Here is a 17815-nt window from a genome sequence, read left to right as displayed (position 1 = left end):
AGCCCTTCTCCAACTAGTCTGAAGATATGCTGGTTTTTCAGCCTGTTTCTTGGAACGAACTTCTGCAGAGGTTCCCCCCACTCTGATCCCGACTGTTAGGCACACACCCCAAAGCATCCAGGACACAGTGACTTCCTCTTAGCTCCTCTCCCTCATGCCTTTGTCTGCCCCTCCCACCACCCTCTACCGTCCCCCCAGTCTAGTCCCTCTGCTTAGGTCTGGCCGCACAGTTACTCACCATCCCATAATACCAGTGCCCTTTCACATTTTGGGGCTTGTGCACTTATAGCCCTTTGCCTGTAAAAGGGCTTCCTCCGTCTGAGCACCTGGCGAACTTCAGTACAAGCAGTGCAAGTCAGATCCTTCTCCTGCACATCCAGGCCTTGCCTCTGTCAGCCCCTCTCCGGCCTAGGGCAACTGGTTTATGTGCACTCTGCTTCCCCTTCTAGACCGAGGGGATCCTCTGAGAAAGATGGCATGTTTCCTCTGTTTGAGCTCCAGCTTGGACAGGGCCAGTAAGCAGCAGCGGGCCTCTGGATGCCTTTCTCTAGCGAATCAACTGATAGATCCCCTAAAACTGCACACAGCATTTTGAGGGCAGGAGCATCTTTCTGAGGAGAGGCCCTCAAAGGATCTATTCCCCCTTAAAAAACAAAGAATTCTACTCTAGACCCTCAGCATCTCAGTGGAAGGGGATATGTCTAATCCTTACCTCTATTTCACAGTCCTGCACGTCGTAGGCCATTACTATAGAATGATACTAAGTCTTGGAGTTTTTTTGAGCTGGTGATCTAGTCCAGCCTTCCCATTTTACAGATGAAGGAGCTGAGCCCCAGAGCAGGGAAATGCCATACTCATTTGTAAGCCAAGTGGAATGATCAGGGAAACACGTTTCTGCTTAGGGGGTAGGTGATGGTAATATCTTCATATTAATTTCCTCACCCTTCCATGTGTTCCCTAATCAGTTTTCCAGTGCCCACTCTGTGCGAGGTATAAGTGTGGGGATGCAGAAATGAACAGCACATAGTTCCTGCCTTGGAGAGCTCACAAGCTGCAGGAAGAGATGAATGCCTGGATCGTGGAAACGCTAGACAGAGGAGGGAGGAATGATTTCCTGGCCTGGCCTCTAGGAAGCTTTGTGGAGAAGTGGCATCCAAGATGTGCACAAAGGATGTTCCAGGCTCTTCAATGGCAGAGCTGAGTCCATGTCCTTGCTCTATTCTTCAAACAGTCACAGACCATATGGTCTCTCTACGGCACAGAGTAGTCATTAGGATGATCTAGACTAAGAGTAATAGAAAACCCCAACTCCACTTGGCTTATGTAATAAGGAGATGTATACTCCCTCTAATGAGAAGTCCCAAGTTGGGGCAGCTCCAGGGCTGAGTTAGCTTCACACCTTAAAGACATCATCAGGGACTCCTATCCTTTCCATCTTTGGTTCTGCCGTTCTCTGCATCTGTCAGTCGTGTCCTCAAACCAGATCACCTCCTGGTTGCAAGATGGCTGCCACAGTCCCAGAAGTCACACCCAGACACAACAGCATCCAAGGATCCTTCTCTCTGCGTCTCTTTCTTAAGATCAAAGAGAACGTTTTTAGAAGCACCTGGACCCCAGCCTCACCAACCTCCCACATGTGTCATGTCCACTACTGAAAAAATCACCAGCAACAGGAATAGGTTTCCCATGATGGGCTGAGCTGAGAATGGGGTCACCTTCTCTGAAGGGTAGTTACCTGAACAAGACGAGGCTTCTGTTAACCAGGAGGCAGGGGGATGGCTGCCAACTGTGACTATCCTATGAACCAACCCAAATGACCATTTCTCAGGTTCCTCATCTGGGGAGCACCTGAAATGGAGCCAGCAACGTGGTCAACTGTACATCTTTCCAGCAAAGCACGCTCTTAGATCCACCAACAGCAAGTGACAAATATGCCTGGGTCCCTACTGTGTGCTGGGCTCTGTGCCAGGTGCTGGGAGGACTGTGAGGGGCCAGACACAGTCCTCTGCCTAGGAGAGGAACAGATAGGCAGACAGGCAATTACAACATGCAGGACAGGTGCTACAGCAGGGAAGTGGGGACTGTGAGAGCACTGGGGAGGCAGCTCACTGTCCAGGACAGGAAGGATGTGTGCAGGAAAGGCTTCCTGGAGGAGGCATTGTCAAAATCAGGGCCGGAGGGGACAGTGGGCATTAGCCAGGCAAGGGGATAGTGGGGCACTGCAAGCAGAGGGAACAGCATGCGAAAAGGCCCTGAGGTGACGGCGAGTGAGGCAGCTCCTGGGACTGGCAGTGTGCTTCCTAAGTAAGCACTAGACCTCTAAGGAGACTTGTTTAAATCCTGGGGTCACCACTAATGGAAAATACAACCATATGCAAGCTGCTTAACCTCTCTATCCCCGAACTGTTTCACCTATAATATAGAGATTACACCCTTGTAATGCCAGCACTTTGAGAGGCTGAGGCAGGCAGATGACTTGAGTCCAGGAGTTCAAGACCAGCCTCTAGGAGTTCAAGACCAGCCTAGCCAACATGGTGAAACCCCTCTGCTAAAAATACAAAAAGTAGTTGGATGTGGTGGAATGCACTTGTAATTCCAGTAACTTGGGAGGATGAGGTATGAGAATTGCTTGAACCTGGGAGGCAGAGTCTGCAGTGAACTGAGATAGTGTCACTGCACTCCAGCCTGACTGATGGAGTGAGACTCTGTCTCAAACAAATATATATGCGTGTGCGTGTGTGTGTGTTTCTGTGGGTGTATGTGGAGAGAGAGAGAGAGAGAGAGAGAGAGAGAGAGATTACAATACACAGGGTGGTGTGGGATTCAAAAAAGGTCACGTCTATAAAGTTTTCACCAGTGTACATTCTTAGTGTACATTCTTAACTATTGTAATTATCTTATTATTTATTATTATTATTTTGTTGAGACAGAGTTTTGCTCTGTCATCCAGACCGGAGTGCAGTGGCACGATCTTGGCTCACTGCAAGCTCCACCTCCTGGGTTCATGCCATTCTTCTGACTCAGCCTCCTGAGTAGCTGGGACTACAGGCGCCCGCCACCACGCCTGGCTAATTTTTTGTATTTTTAGTAGAGACAGGGTTTCACCATCTTAGCCAGACTAGTCTTGATCTCCTGACCTAGTGATCTGCCCACCTTGGCCTCCCAAAGTGCTGGGATTACAGGCATGAGCCACCGTGCCCAGCGTCTTCTTATGGTTATTATGAAGATTGTCAGCTCAAACAGTGAGCCCTTTTTTTTTTTTTCCAGATAGGGTCTCACTCTGTCACTCAGGCTGGAGTGCAGTGATGCAATCAGAGCTCACTGTAACCTCGAACTCCTGGGCTCAAGCAATCCTCCTGCCTTGGCCTCCCAAAGCACTGGGATTATGGGAGTGAACTACCGTGCCCAGTCTCTGTCAGGCATTTTGACAGGAAGTCCTTACTCTCCTTTCTCCATCTCAGAGAATGGCACTATCATTTACTTGCACCTCTAATCCAGAAACCAGGCAAAACCAGACAGTCAATGAATAGCAGCGACTATTATAATAAAAAGAGCTGGGTCTCTCAGTCATTCACTTGCTACTGTTAACTTGTCCTTTCATTAAATAAAATCCTGGCAGCAAGAAAAATGGAAATTATACAGATCGGGGGAGAGAATGTTTAGAGCACAGGGAATTGGAATGTGGGGGGATGGGGGATGGAAGCTGGTTTGGGTATTACTTTGTGGGGAAGGGCAGACACTCAGGGGAAAGAGCAGGCACCGTGGGCCTGAACTCCTCGGCGGGCAAGGTAGGGGATGTCCCAGGACAGGACACATGAGGATGCAAACAGCAAACCGCAGCTGTTAGGACCTCACAGCTCTGCAGACGCGGAGCCTGAAGCTTGCACTTCCCCCATGCTAAAGCTAGTGAAAGGAGGTAGATGACCCAGGGTACTGGGGAGTAATGAGGGCCCAGGGAGAACCAGGCAACGGAGGCTTCAGCTAAACAGTAGAATAAATTATGAAGAAAGACAAGCAGAGTTGAGTGCAGCCTCTGCATTTCCCAGGCAGGGAATGAGATTGGAGTTGAGAGACACACCTCCAATTACCAGCTAATAAAAGGCAGAGTAGGAATTCCCAATCACAGACCTGCCAAATGTGGTCCTTCCTAAGTTCCCAAGAGTTAATGCTGGAGGGTTACAAATAGTGTAGACAGCAGAGGAGCCTTCAATGAGCTGTATTTTTCCTTCAATTAGTTTTGTGGATGTATGTCCTGACCCCAGAATGTAATCACGTACTGTAATACTTTTAAAAGATGGTCTTTAAAAGGCATGTTTACAGTGATGACCAGTGATTACAATTGTGAAGTCATCCTTTCCAGAAATGATTACTAAATTGGATTGCATTTCTTTACCTATTTTTTATTGAATTCATTGAGTGAACACTGTACACATCCAAACTGGCACTGAGGTCATTGTCAGATTAATGTGCCTTTCCCAGACAGTACCTTTTGTTCAAAACAAAGTAATTTATAGAGCATCCTATAATATAAAGGGCTTTGTATGGCCCCTTTTCTGGGGAATAATTTTAGAAGGAGAAATATCTTTGCCTATAGATGCCAGGCACCACACTAGGCACTGAGGTTACTGAGGTTACAAAGTTGGGCAAAACATCCAGGGTGCCAGCCCTTAAGAAGCTCACAGCCTAGGAGAGAAGTCAAACACAAAGAAGCAATTATAAATGGAAAGAAACCAAGGGAAGTTACGGGAACATAAAAAAGGGTATCCTAACTCAATGCTGCTCAGATTTAACATGCTCATGAATCATGGGGGGGATCTTGTTAAATTTCAGATTCCAGTTGAATAGGGCTGGGCCAGCCTGAGATTCTGCTTTTTTTTTAGACAGAGTCTCGCTCTGTCTCTCAGGCTGGAGTGCAGTGGCATGATGTTGGTTCACTGCAAGCTCTGCCTCCCGGGTTCACACCATTCTCCTGCCTCAGCCTCCTGAGTAGCTGGGACTACAGGCACCCACCACCATGCCTGGCTAATATTCTTTTGTATTTTTAGCAGAGACGAGGTTTCACCATGTTAGCCAGGATGGTCTCGATCTACTGACCTCATGATCCGCCTGCCTTGGCCTCCAAAAGTGCTGGGATTATAGGTGTGAGCCACTGCATCCGGTCGAGATTCTACATTTTTAACAAGCTGGCAGGTGATCCTGATGCTGCTAGCCTATGGACCACACTTTAGTTGAACAGCTACATTTGACTGGGGATATAATACCCTGTGACAGCATCATACACAGTTTCCAAATGGGCAGCTTCTCAAATATTTTACGTAGGCTGAAGGGCTCTGAGAGATGATTCAATAAAGGGCGCAAACATTAGCTTCACCATCAGTATAGGACAACTCCCATGTACTAGGCGAATAACCAGGCATGTCCCTATCCTAATGGAGTGAGCAGTTGAAGAGGGATAGATGAGTAAACATCAAGGAGACTTGCTTGAACCTGGGAGGCAGAGGTTGCAGTGAGCAGAGATCACGCCACTACTCTCCAGTCTGGGCAACAGAGTGAGACTCCATCTCAAAAAAAATTTGGGAGGCCAAGGTGGGTGGATCATCTGAGGTCAGGAGTTTAGACCAGCCTGGCCAACATGGTGAAACCCCATCTCTACTAAAAATACAAAAAAATTAGCCAGGCATGGTGGCACTTGCCTGTAATCCCAGCTACTTGGGAGGCTGAGGCAGGAGAATTGCTTGAACCCGGGAGGTAGAGGTTGCGGTGAGCTGAGATCACACCATTGCACTCTAGCCTGGGCTACAAGAGTGAAACTCTGTCTCAAAAAAAAAAAAAAAAAAAAATCAAGGAATCACACAGACAAATGTAACAGTGCCTTTGTGACAAATGTGAGTGAGGAGTGTCTACAAGATGGGGATGTGACCTGCTTAGGGAGGCTGAAGGGGGAGGAAAGGGCACTCCAGGACTCAGGAATGGCACGGGAAAAGGCCTGGCTGAGGAGTTGGGCAACTGCAGTGAGGCTGCGCAGGGCCAGGGAGGGATGAGGCTGGAGAGTTAGGCAGAGGCCGGACCATGCAAGATCCTGTGGAGAGTTCTGCCTCCAGTCTAAGAACAAAAGGGGTATCGAGGAGTTTTAAGAGGGAGGAGGGAATATAGCCAGATTTACATTTTGAAGAGATCACTCTGGCTGCAGGAAAGAGAATGGACTTGGAAGGGCCAGAGTGCAAAGTCCCTTCCCTGGGAGGCTGGAACTAGGCTTGAGACAGAAAGCATTTTAGTCTCTCTCTGGGGGACATAAAACTCAAAAGCTGTTGCTGGCTGCTGTCTGCCACAGGATGCTGGAAACAGTGACAGACAGTCTGCTAAGAACAGAATGAATCAGACACACAGGAAGTAACTGGAAGAGAGAGAGCGTGTTTGGGGTGGGAACAAGCATGGGATGGGGGGTGGTCTGCACATTTCAGCCCCTTGTTCCAGTCCTTCCTGAAGCTCATCTGCTTGATTTCTTCGGGATGCCTTTGTATCCCTATGAGGAGCTCCTTGAGGTGGTTTCTGTCCCTTGCAACCCAGAGAGTCCAGGATAACATACCCGAATTGAAGCTTTCAAAAGGGCAAGAAGCAGGACACCAACAAGAGATTCTCCAGATAGCTCATTTCATCCAGCACTGTCATGAGAGTCGCTTAGTTCTGATGAATACATGTAGACTCTTGAGCTTCAGCATAGTGAGGTCATTCCCACTCCCTACGCTGAAGTGGAGGGCATTTCCAGTGGTGGGGGACTGAGGAGCCACATGGCAGATATGCCTCAATGTGGTCCCAGCTGGAAGCACAGTTGGTTTTCAAGGCCAGCGGCTGGGACTGTCCAGCTAGCCCCAGGCACAGCTGTTTATGGTTTCCCCTCACGTTGGCAGTTTGGGTTTGATTTACAAGGGACTAAGAGGAAACTGAATCTTTTCAAAAAGAAAACAACTTTGCAGAAGCTGACTGTTTTCCAAGGAACCACTTTTGACGACGTTTTGCTCCTCTTGGTTATGGGTAACAAGAGGATTCAGGATCTGAGAGATTCTGCTTAAAAGGAAAATGTCCTGAAGGGATGTCAAACTGACCTCTCAAAGGTTTCGGCCGGATGTGTGATGTTGATGAGGAAATCCATTTCAGTGTCTCTAAGATGGGGGTAGTACTCCTCGTTCCAGGATGTCTCTGGGGAATCTGGAGGACCCCAAAGTGTGGTATGCATAGAAACGTTTGTAAGCACAGTGATGATTTTTTCGGTATCTCACAAAGAAGCTGTTGTTTTAAGTATTATGCATCAATTTAAAGGCATTTTAGAAAAAAAAGCACATCAAACTGGCAATTTCATAGGTTTTATTGCTCAGGATGAGGCTTAAGTTAAAAAGTGAGCTGACTTTATTTATTTATTTATTTATTTTTTGAGACAGAGTCTCACTCTGTTGCCCAGGCTGGAGTGCAATGGCACAATCTCAGCTCGCTGTAATCTCTGCCTCCTGGGTTCAAGCAATTCTCCTGCCTCAGCCTGTAGCTGGTATTACAGGTGCATGCCACCATGTCCAGCTAATTTTTTGTATTTTTAGTAGAGATGGGGTTTCGCCATGTTGGCCAGGCTGGTCTCGAACTCCTGACCCACCTCAGTCTCCCAAAGTGCTGGGATTACAGGTGTCAGCCAACACGCCCTGCTGTGAGCTGACTTTAAAAGTTATTAAGTAAATAATAATACAGTTGCTATATGAAGGAGGCAAAAGTTGTTAAATTTATGTAACATTGAGATGAAGCATGGGTAAGCGTCTGGCACAGAGTCTGAGATAGGGTGGGAGCCTGAGGTGACACCACTATTTAATGAGTGCCTTTATTATCTCTAATCCTTACAATAAACAGGGTGGGAATTGTTATTCCTGTTTCACTGTTGAGAAAGCTAGGCTTGCAGAAATGAAAAAACTTGCTCAAATGCACACAGTCAGAAGGTGCCCTAGGTCTGTTTGCTTTGAGTTCTCTGACTCTTTAACTACACTGTACTACCCTTAATAAGAAAGTATCCTTTCTCTCTTCTAGGAAAAGCAGGTGTCCTTCATACAAGCATCTCATAAAGGCCCCAGGTCTGGGGCACAGCTGATTTTAACCCTACACACACACTTATACTACACATACATTCGCATTTATGCTTGGAAACCAATTACCAAGTCAACAAACTTCAAGATGGGCAACATCATTTTTATTTCCCCACAAATCTGATAAAGAATACTCCTCTGCAAAGCAGAAAACAATGCATCACTGTAGTAAATATGTAAGCTGATACCTTGTGAAGTTGCCCTAAATCTTTTCCCTTTCCTCCCTAGCCAGCTGCTTATGGTCTGAATATTTGTTCCCCATCAATTCATGTGTTGAATTCTAACCCCTCCTGAATGGGATTCGTGCTCTTATAGAAGAGGGCTGACAGAGACTCCTCACCCTTCCCACCATGTGAAGACACAGTGAGAAGGCTCAGTCTATGAACCAAAATGTTGACCGTCACCATTCACTGAATCTGCTGTCACCTTGAGCTTGGACTTCCCAGCCTCCAGAACTGTGAGAAATAAATTTCTGTTGCTTATAAGATAACCGGTTTATGACATTTCGTTACAGCAGCCTGAATGGACTAAGACAACCTTCCCACCACGTGAGGACACAGTGAGAAGGTTCGGTCTACAAATCAAAAATTGACCCTCACCAGTCATTGAAACTACTGGTGCCTTGATCTTGGACTTCCCAGCCTCCAGAACTGTGAGAAATAAGTTTCTGTTGTTTATAAGCCATCCAGTTTATGATATTTTGTTATAGCAGCCTGAATGGACAGACACCCACCTTAAAAAGACAGAACCTCAAAACATAAGGCAGAATAACTGCTAGCCTGATATTAATAGTTTTAATTTACTGCTAGCTTCGTTTTGCCAACTGAATCAGATATTTTTTTACAAGTTCTGTTTGCAATTATTTTAACTTACAAGAGGAGAAAAAGAGCAGACATCAGCCTGCATATGGGATATTTCTGAAAAGATTTTGCTATGATTAGCTTGCCCTCAGGGAGAGTAAAGTGTGAGTTATACAACCATGCTTATATTTAGATGTTGTTGATGTTCTGGCTTATAATATATGATGAGTTAGAAATAATTTTGTACTGATCAGCCCAACCAGAAAATAAACATGCTTTAACTTATATTTATTACTAAACGTGGTCTCCTAAAACATGATGAAACAGTTGAGTCTATAATGATTGAGCCATGGCTTCTCTGACTAACTCTAAGAGGGAAGGACGTTAATAAGAGATTAGCCCATACCTCTAATAGCCCTGGGACAGATGAACTCAAGACAGCAAGGTCCAGTTCTGATGGCTGAAGGGACAGAGAACTATAAGAAGACTGGGTTCCATCTAGGATGGGTGGCCTGTTGAGTGCTCATCTTATCTGCTTAGATGATACTTGGAGACCTGATTCAATTGTTGTGAATGCTCTTTGTACAATTTTATTTTAGAGACAGGGTCTTGCTATGTAGCCCAGGCTGATCTCAAACTCCTGGGCTCAAGTGATCCTCCTGCCTCAGCCTCCTGAGTAGCTGGGACTGCAAGTGATTACTCTTATTGAACAAACAAACAAACGAAAACAAGTGCCTGTGACCTAGTAGAGATGCATGCATATGTTCACCAAAAGACCTAGAATGTCCACCACAGCCCTGTTTATCATCACCCCAGACGGGATGCCCTGCACCTATCTCAACAGCAGATGCGTACATTTCTGTGTATTTACACTGTGGAATATGACACAGCAATGAGAATGAATAAACTACAGCTATACACAACAACATGGATGGCTATCACAAACATAAGGTAGAGGTAAAAGAGAAAAAAAACAGCATAAAAGCAGGCAAAAGCCACCTATGTTATTAAAAATCAGGATAGTGGCTGCCCTGGAAGGGGGCATGAGGAGGCTTCAGGGTGCTTGTCATATTCTCTTTCTTCATTGGGATGCTGGTTACACAGGTGCGTTCAGTTGGTGAAAATTCACCCAGCTGTGCATGCGACATGTGTATACTTTTATGTATATTATAGTTCAATAAAAAGTACTACGACTACCACTGCTACTAATAAAGGTCCATGGATAGGTGACTTATCACGCCCAGTGGACAGTGTCTGGCCAGTGGGAGTCGGGATGAAACTCAAGGGGACAGGGGACTCAAACCACTTCCATCTTTGTCCACCCCAATCTTTTAAACACATGGGCTTCTTTTCCCCATAAGAAGAGTCTAGCACTGCACTCAACTCAACAAGGCCAGGGGCCATGCCAGCCCCATAGGGATGTTTGGAAATGCATGGGGCCATTTTTGTGGTTCTAGGGACCAGGGTTGCTATAGCATTTAATGGGCTGGGCCAGGAATGTGCAGGGGCTCCCACATTTCTTGGGTGAAGAATTATCTCTCGACACGTCAACTGTGCTCTCGTGAGGAAACTCTGAATTAAACCATGAGGGTTGGCTGGACTTACATACTTAATTCCTCTAGTTCATTAGCAGTGATGTAGTAACTGAGTCTGGGGCTGTCTCCATGCTGGCCCCAGGGTCTGGGGACTTTGGCACCGACTATCTTTCCCGTAGAAAGAGTCCAGTCAGGTGGGGGGTGCATATGAAGGTCAGACAGTTGCTCAGAATTACAGATTCTCTACTTGGCTTCTACAGACACTCAGGCAAGATAAGAGATATGGCTTCCCAAACCAATCCCCTCTTCAGCCTTCCACTAACACCCGAAGCTCCTGGAATCTGGTTCTTGGTGCTATGGGAAGAGGGGGAGGTGGGTATTTGACCTCTCCTTTTCCACCAGACATTTCCTTCGCTAAGGCCCTTTCAGGTGTGTTGAGAAACTAACAGGGCACATGCTTGACATGGATGATCAAAGGGTTGTTGATGGCTCCCCACCCCTTTCTGTTCACTGCAGGTTTTAGTAGCAGGATATGCTAACTAAATGTACCCCGTTACAGATAATTAGGTTCTGGTTAGCACAGTCTGATATGTCAACATTGTAATTCCTTAAGTATTCCTTAACTTTAATTCCCTAAGCAAGACAAAGCAACTAAGGAGGGAGGAAGTATTAATAAGGATGCCAGATTCCAAGGCCAAGGAGGTTGCTGGCCACTGGGCCAGGGACGGAGGTTGCACGGTGCTGAACAAGGGATGAAAGGGGGCGCACTGTGAGCTCTTCCTCCCATGTGGTGGCTGACCTGCTAACTTGTCCTCAGGAGACCTGAACAAGAAGCTCAGGTCAGTGTGGCCTTGGAGGCAGCATATGTGGCAAGCATTGAGGCCCAAGTGTGGACCAGGAAGGAGATCTTCCTGTCTCACTTAGAGGCCAGGAGGGTTTCTGGAGCCACAATTTCAGAGTGACTCGCTGCTCAACGTGAGCAGTGTTCACTGCCGTCTCAAACTCCCGACTCAAGTGCTCCTCCCACCTCAGCCTCCAGAGTAGCTGGGACCACAGGCCACACCCAGCTAATTAAAAAAAATTTTTTTTGGCTGGTTGTGGTGGCTCACGCCTGTAATCCTAGCACTTTGGGGGGCCAAGGCAGGCAGATTGCCTGAGCTCAGAGTTCAAGACCGGCCTGAGCAACATGGTGAAATCCCATCTCTACTAAAATACAAAAGAAATTAGTTGGGCATGGCAGTGTGTGCCTGTAGTTCCAGCTACTCGGGAGGCTGAGATTGCTTGAACTTGGGAGGCGGAGGTTGAAGTGAGCCAAGATCATGCCACTGCACTCCAGCACTCCAGCTTGGGTGACAGAGCAAGACTCCGTCTCAAAAAAAAAAAAAAAAAAAAAAAGAGGCAGAGTCTCACTATGTTGCTCAGGCTAGTCTTGAACTCCTAGGCTCAAACCATTCTCCTGCCTTGGCCTCCCAAAGTGTTGGGATTACAGGTGTGAGCCACTGCACCTGGACTAGTCAGTGTTCTTTGGGTACTTACATTCCCCCTTTGGACTTTCTGGGCTGGGACAGCTGATCAAGGGTAAGACTAGGCATTCCTGGGTCCCTGGCTAAACATCATCCTGATGACACCCTTGTATAAACATCCATCAGGGTATCCCAAAGGCACCCTAGAACACACCAGAAAGGGTAAGAGGCTCCTGGCTTCTCCCGATCACAGTCTTTCAGAGGCACAGCATTCCTGCCCATCTCTCCTCCAAATTCCTGCATTTTTTACCACTCTCACTCCTTTAGTGACTATTTTTCTTATGTTTGAAACAGTCTCACTGTGCCACCCAGGCTGGAGTGCAGTGGCATGACCTCAGCTTACTGCAACCTTCGTTTGCTGGGTTCAAACAATTCTTGTGCCTCAGCCTCCCGAGTAGCTGGGATTACAAGTGTGCACCATGATGCCTAGCTATTTCTTTTTCTCTCTCTCTCTCTTTTTTTTTTTTTTTTTTTTAGTAGAGATGAGTTTTCACTATGTTGGCCAGGCTGGTCTAGAACTCCAGTGATCTGCCCGCTTTGGTCTCCCAAAGTGCTGGAATTACAGGTGTGAGCCACCACGCCCAGCCAGTGGCTATTTTTCACAAAGAACTATACGTGTGTGTTTTCAAATTGTCATATCATTCCATAAGAGTAGTTAACTTTTGTCTCAGCAAAACAACAACCCATTACCTGTCATGGACCAGAGGGGTCCCTAGAAAATTGTGAAACTTGTTAAATCCACAGATGCCAAGGATCTCGTTACAATACGGGCCAATACTGACTGAGGGCTAACAATGTCCCCAGCACTATTCTAACAGCTTTCTATGTATTAGGTTATTTAATTCTTGAGGTAAGTACTGTTATCTTCCCAATTGTACAGACAAGGAAACTGAGTCAGAGAAGGATTGAATACCTGGATTCAATCTAAGGTGATTATGAATCCAGAGTTATTCTTCTACCCACTCAGCTGGTCTATGACATAAGTCTGAGGGTGTCTCCTAGACTCGGAAGGGTAATACATTAGTCTGAGAATACAGACATCCGGGGTTGCAGCTACACAGGAGACACGTGACCTTGCACAGACCACTCAACCTCACTGAGCCCATTCTGTAAAATGGGGGCAAAACCTTCCCTGCTCACTCAGAGGGCTTCTGGGAAGGTCAGAAGAGATAACTGATGCAAATATACTTAGTTTCTAAGTCCTGCACATGCTGTAGAAAAGTCAGGTATGCATTATTTCATATTTGGCAAACTTATGCATGAAGGAACAGGAATGAGGCAATGATGTCTGATGATACTCCCGTCTTCAGGAAGCACTTCAGATCTTAAAGAAGAAGAAAGGCAAATCAGACACCCACTTTTTTCTGTGGACCTGATCTGTTAACATATGTCTCTTCTAAAATTAGGATGATGCCGTTTTGGCTGTCTTGGTTTTACATCCTCTACTTTTCACTAAACACAACATTGTGAGCTTTTTTTTCCATGTCATTATATATTTTTCAAGAACATGATTTTCAATAGCTACCTAAAATTCCTATCATACAGATTTGCCATAATTTATTTAACCATTAACTTATTGTTGAACATTCAAGAGTGTTTCTCATTTTTTAATATAAATAGAATTGTAATGCACATCCTTATGTATAAATCTTTGGGTGTATATCTGATTCTTTCTTTTTTTTTTTCTGCAGCAGGGGTTTGCTCTGTCGCCCAGGCTGGAGTGCAGTGATGCAATCTCAGCTCACTGCAGCCTCCACTTCCTGGGTTCAAGTAATTCTCGTGCCTCAGCCTTCTAAAGTGCCACCACGCCTGGCTAAATTTTGTATCTTTTGTAGAGACAGCATTGTGCCATGTTGACCAGGCTGGTCTCGAACTCCTGGCTTCAAGTGATCCAACCGCCTCGGCTTCCCAAGGTGTTGGGATTACACGTGTGAGCCACCTCGCCTGGCCTGATTCTTTATGATAACTTCCTACAAGCGGAATTACAGAATGAAAAGGCATGGATATTCTTAAAGGTCTTTATATATAATCAATTGCTCTTCTTAAAAGCCATGCTGTTTTATGCTTTGACTGCATTCTTACCAACGCTAGATATTGTCAATTTAAAAAAACTGAATGCCAATTTGATAAAGTTAAACAATGATAGTTCACGTGTATCCTAATTTTAATTTACTTATTAATGAAGGCGGCTATTTTTCCCCCAAACATTTTCTGTCCATTTGTATCTCCTTGCTGACTTGGCTTGAACAACATCCCCTTAAAGAATTATTTTCTGTGTTATACACAGGAAAGCTTTGCATCACACATTTTGAGAACAGGAAAAATGAGATGAAATTGAGATGTTTAGCAATTGGGAAATGTTAAGTCAATCGAGGCAAAAGCAATTGATGGAACCTTACGCAACCATTACAGTTGGAGGCTACAGAGACTTTGGCAACATGGAAAAACACCTGGAACATATGTTAAAGAAAGAAGAGCAGGATAGAAAACAGAATGTACACCATGTTTACATGTTTACAACTACACAAAAATACGAATCATAGTAGGAGTTGGGATTGAGGGTTGGGATTTCTGAATATATTATTTTTCTCTTCTTCAAAATGTTTTGTAATTCTATTATATAATCTTTGTAGTTAAAAGAAAAAAAAAAAAATTAGGGACAGATTTTCAGTTGACTTTCCAAATGGCCCATCCCAGTTTCTTAGGAGCCCTCTATACCCTTTTAACAAACATCTGTGTTTGTGTCATAGGAGACTGAAAACTCTTTGCTTAAGTATTAATAATTCTCTTCAGCAGAGAAAAAGATAGCTTTGTCAGTAATGGAAAGCAGGGCTCACACTAACGATCCTGAAGTTGGGTTATTCCAGGCCAGAGGATCCCCTCTGGCCGCACCCTCCTCTGAGGCTTGGGAAGGGGCAGGTCTGGAATTGTATAACCCTGAGAGACAATGGAAGGCAAACTGCATAATCTTGAGAGTTCTCCAATCAACTAGGGAGGAGAGGGGGTATAGCAGCTCCTGTTAGAACAAGCAGGAAGACTCCAGACCTTAGGGCCAAGGATTGCCCAACATGAGACTCAGATGGGCCCATTTTACAGATAACAACATTGAGGCCCGAAATGAGAATTTCAGTCACTAGGATGAGCATGTCTGTGACTAGTGTCCTGTGTATCCTTCCAGGACTAGACTGTGCAAGCATATATGCGTGTGTGTGTGTATGTGTATGTGTCCACACATAAACAAGCTCCTTGCTCCTTCCCCCCACCTCCTGTCATCCTTCCTTCTTTCCTTGTTTCCGCCTTCCTCCTTTTCTTTGTCTTTCTCTCCCTTCCCCCTCCATCCTTCCTTTCTTGTAAACAAATGGTCCTTGAAAATCATTCTCTATGGTTCATGTGGACTGGCTTTGTTCTTTTTCACAGTTGCAGAGTAAAGCATATATGGATGTATATCAACATTTATTTAACCAGTACCCTGTGGGTGGATATTTATGACAATCTCCAAGCTTTTCTATATCAGACTCTCTTCATACAATTATCACTTCACATGTGTGGATGAGCACATGTCATCTAGGATGGACTTCTAGAAGTGGTGTTGCTGGGTCAAAGGATTTGTGCCAATATTTAAGATTATGTAAGATCCAAAGTGCTCTCCATCGACAGAGGGTAGACTATTCATGCAGCAGTTTATGAGAGCATCTGTTTCTGCATAAGCTCAATAACAGAATATTTTGTCTAACTTTTAAATCTTTGCTAATCTGATTGGCTAAAAAATGACATCTTGTTGAACTAACACTTTTTATAATGAGGGAAGTTGAGCATTTCACACCTTTAAATGCCATTTGTATTTCCTTTTCTGTTCACATTCTTTGACCTTTTTCTATATTTGCTTATTGATCGGTAGGGACTCTTCATATATTAAGAAAATTAGCTCATGTTTGGATATATGTTTATGGCCAGTTTTTCCAGGTGACTTTTGTCTTTTGACTTTGCTTACAATATTTATAGTATTGTGATGAAGACATTTAAACATTCTAGGTATTAGAATTTATTTAAAAAAGTTTGGTGTATTTTGGATTTTACATTATACTTAGAAAGGCCTTCCCTGCCCTGAGATTATTTTAAGAATGTCATATCTTCCAGTACTTGTATAATTTTATCTTTTTTAATTTAAATTTTGGATCCATCTGGAATTAATTCCGGAGAAAGGAATGTGCTGCGATCCAACTTAATATTTTCCAGGTGGTTCTTCAATTGCTCCAAGCCCATTTATTGAAAAATCTATCTTTTCTCCAGTGATTTGTAATGCCACCTTTCATACATACTAAATTCCTATCTGCATTTGAGTCTGTTTCTGAACTCTCTTCTGTGCTGCCTGTCTGCCTGACTACCTAGAGCAGATCCAGGCAGTCTCAGACCTGAATACGTTAGCCCAAAACAAGCCTGTAGCACAAAACAGACTAGAAACTAGGTCCCCCAGCCTGTGCTACTTGAACACCCATAACTATGGGATGATGGTCCCTTAGCCCTGTGAGAGGAATCAGAGTGGTCTCAGATCCTGACCTCCGAGGCAGGGAGAAGTTCCAGGCATTAAAGTCAGCTCTTCCTTCCTCTTCATTTACTCGGAAACAGTGAGTGGCTCAAGGGTAGATTATTCTTGGGTTATTTAGCTCACCTCTTGGGGCCTCAGTTTTCATATCTGCAAAATGGTTATAATAATAATGATATCTATGCCATGTTGCAAGGATCTACTCATCTGATATGGGCAAAGATGCAATGGTAAAAGCTGTGGTTATGATGAATAAGGGCACTGGCATGATGGCAGAACAGCTCTCTCCTGGTCTGAAGCAAATAATTCCCACCACTCTGGCTGCAATTTAGCAGGGAGCAAGCGGCATAGCTTTATGACAGCTAGTCAATACATCTAAAGGTCTGACTGCCCACATCCCAAGGGTATAAAACTCCTACAGGCAGGTCCTTAGAAAGAGGAAAGGGCGGAGTTGTCCGGATGCCAAGCCTGACCTCAGAGTCCAGCACTGAAAGGGTTTAAAACAGGCTCCATCTTGCTTTGGAGGGGCCCAGGAACCCACTGGGGGCTCTGCAAGGTAGGCAGGAGGAGCAAGGGAATTCTGGGCAGAGCAGGAAATCTGGAAGGGGGTTGGCGGGAGCTAGAGGTCGGAGCTTCCACAGAACACCCAACAAAACTGGTGATGCCATTCCTGGGAGGCACCGCATACTCATATGTGGAACTGCCATCTACCCCAGCCAGTGCTAGAGCCCCGGGAAGTCAGGCACAGAGCTCAGAAGTCACCGTGAACAATGTCTCAGAGTGCCAGCAGTCCAGGACAAGAATAACAGGCCCGACCCCATCTCCTCCACACATGTGTGCCAACACAACACCTCAGGGATTTACAAACACCATCACCACTGTTGGCCTGTGTCATCAGAGCTCCCCCAGCAGGGAGGGACTGTCATTATCCCCGTTTTCCAGATAGACAAATGAAGGCTCAGATAGAGCTCACCCAAGAAATGGCAAAGTTACAATTCGGGTCTTCTAGGTCTAAAGGCCAGAGCACAAGGCCCTCTAGACAGGGACCAAAGTGGAGTGTCTGTTTAGTCCTCTAGTTGCTCAATAAACATTCACGGAGCGCCAACTTCATCCTCGACACTGAGAGTGCTGGGTATGCAGAGGCAGGTAAGATACAGTTCTTGCTCAAAAGGACAAAATAAATAATTACCCTGCAGTGCCACATCTAATGGGTATACAAAGTGCTGTGAGAGGTCAGGGGAGTGACTTACTACTTTGAAAATTCAGGGAAGGCTTCCCAGAGGAGGTGACTAAT

General features: G+C 45.3%; 1 protein-coding gene across 1 annotated transcript in view; it reads right to left on the bottom strand.

The window, feature by feature from the left end:
• The window catches only part of HRH1 (histamine receptor H1), a 113226-nt gene that overhangs the window by 63597 nt on the left and 31814 nt on the right, over window positions 1–17815 (bottom strand). The window lies entirely within an intron of this gene.

This window comes from Trachypithecus francoisi, unplaced genomic scaffold (assembly GCF_009764315.1).
Source record: "Trachypithecus francoisi isolate TF-2019V2 unplaced genomic scaffold, Tfra_2.0 Lachesis_group0, whole genome shotgun sequence".
NCBI lineage: Eukaryota > Metazoa > Chordata > Mammalia > Primates > Cercopithecidae > Trachypithecus > Trachypithecus francoisi.
The sequence above is the reverse complement of the archived record's forward strand: the minus strand, read 5'-3'. Positions and strand labels throughout refer to the sequence as shown.